This window comes from Furipterus horrens, unplaced genomic scaffold (assembly GCF_987537825.1).
Source record: "Furipterus horrens unplaced genomic scaffold, mFurHor1.1.pri manual_scaffold_1, whole genome shotgun sequence".
NCBI lineage: Eukaryota > Metazoa > Chordata > Mammalia > Chiroptera > Furipteridae > Furipterus > Furipterus horrens.
In genome coordinates, this window is record NW_028327171.1 from 14,989,001 (window position 1) to 14,996,291 (window position 7,291).

At 35.2% G+C, this 7,291-nt stretch overlaps 1 pseudogene; it reads right to left on the bottom strand.

Moving 5' to 3' along the window:
* Positions 1-5,739: 5,739 nt before the first annotated feature.
* On the bottom strand, positions 5,740-6,204 carry LOC150020708 (non-histone chromosomal protein HMG-17 pseudogene; annotated as a pseudogene).
* Between the last annotated feature and the right edge of the window lie 1,087 nt (positions 6,205-7,291).

The following is a 7,291-nucleotide window of genomic DNA, read 5'->3' on the forward strand; positions in this document are numbered from 1 at the left end:
AACTCCTATCTTTCATGACAGCATGGATGGAACTGGTGGGTGTTATGCTAAGTGAAATAAGCAAGGTGTCGTGGAAGACAAATACCATATGATCTTACCTACAAAAGGAACTTAGTGAACAAAACAAACAAACGAGCAAAATAGGACCATAGATATGGAAACAAGGAACAGACTGACAGAGACCAGAGGGGATGGTGGATGGGGATAAGGGGGGAAATAAGAGGAAGGGTCTAGTAAAGAAACAGTATGAATGATCCATCAACATGCGCAACCAGGTGGGGATTGAATGTGAGGGGGATGGATGAGGGGGGAAAGGGCAGGGCAGGGGAGAGCCTTCTATATATCTTATTTGATATATTCATGCCATCCATTCCTTCAATCGGAATATAGAAAATATAGAATAAATAAAGCAAAATAATTAAAGCAGAGAATTTTTACCTTTACTCTTCCTCAAATTGAAGTATCATCATCATCATTCAATTACTTATTATATTAACTATGTATTTTATGCACTTTTATTATCAAATGGCATTTATATGTGTTCTTGTGCTAATAGATAATATGTATTTAATTATAGTCCCTGACATTGTTATTTATTTATTTTCTTATAAGAGGAATACAAACTAAATTTTAATTTATAGAAAAGGCAAATATTGTTTAGTATTTGACACTTGTAAATACATATTTCATTATTTCTTATTAAAAATGGAGGAAATGGACTTATTTAAATTTTTTCATAATGTTTAGTCCTCAAGTAGATAAAACCATAGATAAACTGTCTTAGTTTATACATAATTTTAAAAACTTTGAACTATATTTTTGGGGTTTAGGTTATTTTGCAATTAACCCTCCATTTTTTATTTGCTTGGTTTCTAAGTCACTTGACTCACTAACTTCTGACTTTACATTTTTGTAAATACTTTCATATTTTATATTAATGTTAGCATGAACACTAATTTCTTAATTTCTGACCTAATATTTGTTTAGATTTCCTGCCAAAATAACTTGGAAAGAATAGACAAAAGAATTATAATTTTTTACTCTTCCCCCTTAGCAAATATTTAACGCTTCCACTTAATCATAATCAGTATCACATAGCATGAAATAGCCATTTAAGATGTAAACATATGGGATGGTTAATAAAGCTGGCCTTCCTCTTGGCAAGGGCAATGATATTCTTTTGTACAAACAGTTAGATTTGGCAATGAGATTAGAAAACAAGTCTAGTAAAAATATCCCTGGATCATTTTGCTGAAGTACAGAATGTCCACAGGGATTTGCTAATTGAATTGTTACAGGCATGGTTGAGCAAGTTAACTACGGGGATTCCACGTGTTCAGGGATTCACTGTATCTCATTATGTCAGCCAAGACTGATTGTCAAAAGCGGGGTTTGTGTCACCATTTAAAACAGTTTGTCTCCCTGGAGGTGGATTCAATGTTGGTGTAGTAATCATTGAAGTTTACAGTCAAGGCCACTGTGATATTCTCTTAGTGGATACATTTTATGATGGGAAACAAAAATGTTGCCACTTATTTCCCTTACTGTTTGTTTAATTTCAAATTAACACAACTAATCATGAATAATATGTAATATTTTTGGTTCATGTTTTTAAAGTAAACCAAGGTCTTGGGGAATTTATTTTATTAAATAATTTTCTGGATGAAATATCGGTTATTTTGGGTTAATCCTGAACATAATTCAGGCATTCAAGAGTTATTAGTTTAGTATTATTTGGATAATTAGATATAGACAAGCTCCTATACAATCACAATAAATATTTTGAGAAAAGCAATAAAAATTTGCCAACCTGTTCTCATGATACCCTATTTTTCCAAAATTTTTTAGGCATGAGTTCAAGTTTACAATGCCTACTCTTCTTATAATGCCATCTATTATACCCAGTTCTCTGTTATAATGGAGTTATATTTTTATGAGTTTAATACTGCTGTGGGACGAATGTGAATTTAGGTGTATTTATAATTCTTGAGGGTTTATTTGTTATTTAATTAGGATTCTCTGTTGTTTCACTTATTTTTAATGTCTTTTTCTTCTTTTAACTCATCAAATAGCAACGTTTTTGATTCCCTAAAAATGATTTGTGCAACAGTGGTCAAGTAACTTTTCAAATACAGTTTGTTTATATTTTATATGATGAAATAAATGAGTAGAAACTTACTCATGTAGACTGTTTCTTCATTTGCATTTAAAATTAGGTTATTCTTTCCCATTATATCACTAAACCTATTCCCAACTGGAGATTAGAAGATGTGAAGGCTTTCGAGGAGGAGAGAAGAAAAGAGCGGCCCTCTCTGTAGTAGATGCTGTTGGAGTCCTGTCTGTATTGACTTGCTACTCACTATTCTATTGCACAGTGAAAATGTAAATAAAAATATTGGCCAACTAATATTTTGGAAAAAATTAAACAGAATTCTGTGTGTAAATTACCTATTTTTTCCCCTAAAAATGTTGCTTGTCCAATCATGAACCATTGTATTGTTTTTAGGAGTTGATATATGGCTAGTAAAGTTACTGCTCTTTGCTAAATTGAAAATAAGAGTGATGAGACACTTCCATTGCTTCCCTTAAAACATATCCTAAAAAGAAGTTGCATGCATAATAAGTAATTGGTCATTTAATAATTTAAATAGTAAGTTTTAGTTTTTTGAGGAGCTTTTAGGGGATTTTGTAAGCAATGAAGTAGGTTAAAACGTGGAATAGCTATATGTGATGAATGGAAAGGATGAATGATGAGTTTTGAAGACCGACTTTGGGTATGTCTTCCATATTGGGTTTGGTTATTGCTAAAAAAATTACAATCAATTCTGTTTCTGTGAAATCACATTGAGACCCTTCATTCTAAAAGTAGTTTTTCTATTATATTTCCACAGTCCCTTTGCATATAAGAAGCAGGACAAGTATTGGACATCAACATTTTCCAACATATATCACAGATATATGACAAATGCTAAGAAAATATATAATAAGAAATTTCTTAAATTTCTGAGGGTTACAAATTTTCTAATTTAGCATACTTAGAAAACTAACCTACTGTCTACTTTTCCTTAAGAATGCACAGGTTTACTTTAAATTCTAAAGAGAAATACAAATGGGATTTTAAAGATAATAAGGTACTTTGTGGTTGCCATGGAGATAACCTCTACCTGCCTTCTTTGTTCAAAACCCTTAGAGAAGGAAAAATAGCCACTATAATATTTGAAGATATCAGGAAAAAGATAACTTTTGGCATTGCTCTTAGGTTAATAGCTTTTAGAAAACTGAGGACTGGATCATGAAGTTCATGGGTCAGTCCAGACATTAAATTCCATTGCTAAAATCGTTCTTGTTATTTGGATGAGCAAGCAGAGTCTCAAATCCCTTTAATTAACTCTCTCTGTCTTTCTCCCTGCTTTCTGGAAAGTGTGTCTCTGTTTCACTCTGTCCATCTTTGTCTTCAATTTTTTTCAGTGCTTAAGTTTCCTCTAATTAAATAGAAATATAAAAATACACATTACAGTGGAGAACATGGTAGAAGCTCATATATTTATATAGAAGTATTTTATTTGAAGGGTAACACAATAGCCAGTAATGCTTTATTTACTGGTTTTAAAGTTTTTTATTATTTTTATGCTTTTAAAAAATTAATTAATTTATTTATTTTAAGAGTAGGGGATCCCTGCTCTGTAACAATTCCTCCCTCTCAGACTTAAGACCCTTTATAATCTTATAAAGGACAATGGGCGAAGGCCTCATGCTCCTCTAATTGCTTCAAGCTAGACATGGTCTTCATCCTACCTACTCTTAGGTCTAGAAATCCCTAATAAGAGTTGGCAGTGGAGGGGACGGTAGCCTTTCCACATGGGGAAGGATCTTGCAGACTCCAGGTCAGTTAGATGCCCCCGGACAATGGCATGCTTGGTTTAACAGGCTGGCATCCTTGTTGTATTCTGAGGGCAACAGATTTGGTGACAGGGTTAAAAGGCATCATTAAATTCATAACCACTAGATGACAAAAGGCATGGATTAATTTTTCAATGTCCCATATTAGGAAAAAAAAAGTTTCTTTGGAAGAAGGTGTTCAAGGCATGTCACACCTGTCCAAAGTCATTTTGCCCACTATACTTCGTTTGGGCTAAAGTTTTATTTTTTAATGTTAATAAAAATAACACAGTCTTTTCTTATAGAATTAATAGATGATTTTTTTCTAGAACTTATTTTGTAATGACATTTTTAAAAAGAAATAATATATTATAAAAACTAAGTTGCAATACATTTTTTAATGAAAAGTTTATTTTATTATTTATTTATTTATTTATTTTAATGTATTTTATTGATTATATTGTTACATTATTTTAGACCATTTTATTTTGGTAAATAATGTATATTTTCTGAATCACATTTATAAATATTAAAATGCTTATAACTTTTATATCTGCTTATTAATATACATCTTGAGTAGATTTTTTTGAATAGGTTTAAGAGTATAATAATCAAAGCACAGCACCAAAACCCAACAAAAAATCTGACTAGACTAGATAAACACAAAAATAATCATCTTAATTTACTGTTTTTGTTCTCACAAACTTTCTTATTTTTCTCTCTACTCTTTCTCAAATAGATCTGTGATTATGTTTATATTGTTCAGTTGTTACATGACAATGGAAAACATATGGTTTGAAGAAATATTTGTCGACGCAATTATTTATGTATGCTATTTAAAAGCATGTCTATTTTAGTTTGAAGGAAACATGTTTATGTTTCTTCATTAGAATTAACTAAAAATGTCCCACAATTAGATTTCTGCCTCTTTCCTATGAAACCTTCCTTCAGTGAATAACACTACAATAAATCCTACCAATAATTTAAACACACACACACACACACACACACACACATTAAGAATGGGACAAAAGAAATTATCTTAACAACTTGTTAGTTGGCTGTCATAATATTATTTTGGTTAGTTGAAATGTTTTTGTTGGTCTTTTTTTTTTTTTTTAAACTGTACCCAGCTTTATTAAAGATACTTTTCATAAACAATCATGGTATTTCAGGCAGGCCATGGGCAGACAATTGTTAACAGTATACAACAACTTCCAAACTCCCTTCTTCAATGGACTACCAAAATCAGAAAGCCACTATAAAACCCAATGAAGTCTTCATCTGATGCTCTGAACAGGGAAAGTTTAGAGTGAGGGTTGACATTTCACATTAGGCATGTTGTTTAACAACTTTTCACAAGCCAACCCTGACTTTCAGGAAATGAAATGAAAATGGCAGAATTATCAATCCGTAGATCCACAATCTAAAAAAAGGAACTGCCACTCTTTTGAAGGATGCAATCTCAATGGTGACACTGAAAAGTCCAGATTGCCCAACATACTGGTAACCAATTTTGGAGGGTTGGGGGGAAGGGTGGCCAGGTCCCAACAGGTCTCTGGGCTTAAGGGAGTCAAGTCTATGCTTAAAGTGGAGAGGGAGAAAAGGACATAAAAATGAAATTTAGTTTTTCCATGCCACAAGGTGTTTGTGCCAAGGTGGCTAATGTGTGTCAACATCCAAGGGATTCTTCCTCTTAGGAACCAAGAAGAAGTCTCTCAAAACTAGAAGGGAAAGGTGTTTTTTCCCCCATGTCAGTCCAGCTTTGGAGACATTCTATTAGTACTATATGTCCTTCCCCCCCCCCAAAAAAAAACAATGAAGTGTTCTGTGTGCTAACAACATAGCTTAAAAAAAAAGTAAAACAAAATTCTGCATTTTTATAAAACTTGATAAAAAATAGTATTTCAAACTGTACAGTCACCAGAAATACACAGTTATCAAAAATGCACACGCTTCACTTGGCATCTCCAGCACCTTCAGCTTTCTGTGCCTGGTCTGTTTTGGCATCTCCATTTTCTGCAGGGTTATTCCCATCCTTGCCAGCATCAACTTTCCCCTTTTTCCCTTTGGGTACCTTCTCTCCCTTCTTTGCACGGGCATTTTTAGGCTTGGGCTCTGGCTTTGGAGGAGCAGGTTTAGCCGATAACCTGGCGGATCTTCACTGTGCTTCGTCCTTCACCTTGGCTTTATCTCCTTTAGCATCCCCTTCAGCCTTTCTCTTGGGCATGATGGCGACAGTGGCGGGACGTTCGGGCTGGACGCGGGGATGCAGCAGCACGTAGGCTTTGGCCGATCCAGGGGTCGTTCTCGCTTCCTCTTCACACTGCTCATTTTTGTTGGTCTTATTTAAGCTTGATTTATGTTACAAAGCTAGAGACCTTAGCACACTTATTTTTTTCTTCTTTCCTTTCCTTTCCTTCCTTCTTTCCTTCCATCCTTCCTTCCTTCCTTCCTTCTTTCCTTCCATCCTTCCTTACTTTTGTCCTTCCTTCCTTCCTTCCTTCCTTCCTTCCTTCCTTCCTTCCTTCCTTCCTTCCTTCCTTCCTTCCTTCCTCCTCCCTTCCTCCCTTTCTCCCTTCCCTCCTTCCTTCTACCAATACTATAATTGAAAATGAGAAAGAGTCAAAATGACCTTCAAGAATGTCTCAAGACGCCTGCTACCCAGGTGTTATTCCTTGATCACTTGACTCTGGTGGCCACTAGGGACTTGAGTTCTTGGTCCAACAGGACGGTAACAACCATAAAAACAATTCTTGGCAGGCTAAGGGTGATATGGAGATGTCCCCTTGGTGTACAGACAACACACTGAAAAACGCCCCTGGTGTTTTTCTGAAAGAGTCCTAGTTGCTTGTTCTTAGGGGCAGAGGCAGGGGCAGGTTCGGAACACAGAGGAGCTCTCAGGAAACATAGAGTGCAGGATGCCATCTTTGCACGCCCCCTCTACTCCCTTCAGCTCACAAATATCTCACGGAAAGCAGCTTATACACTCATCTGGGGCCCTGATACTTATGACTCCCCGCCCCCTCCAGGGGGCATCTCCATATCACCAAACTCCAGAGGCCAGAGGGGCTTATGTTTCCAGTTCCAGAGGACTGTATATATTTGCATTCTCTGAAAGTTGCTGCCTAAGGGTCTGGTTTCTGACAAGCTTGAATCCAGGTTCTGACTGAGACCCTCTCCTTTGTGACACTAACTGGTCTAGGCACATCCTCAACTACTGAGATTCATTAATAAAAAATAGACTGATTGGACAATCACAGATTTGAAAGGTAACCTCTAGAGAGGGATTGATCACTGTCATACCCTACTCAAGGTCAATCCTTCAAGACAGAGAAACATGACTATTTCAAGGAAAATGAAATGATCAAGAATGTGTTCCAAACCAAAGAATAAAATAAAACCTCAGAAA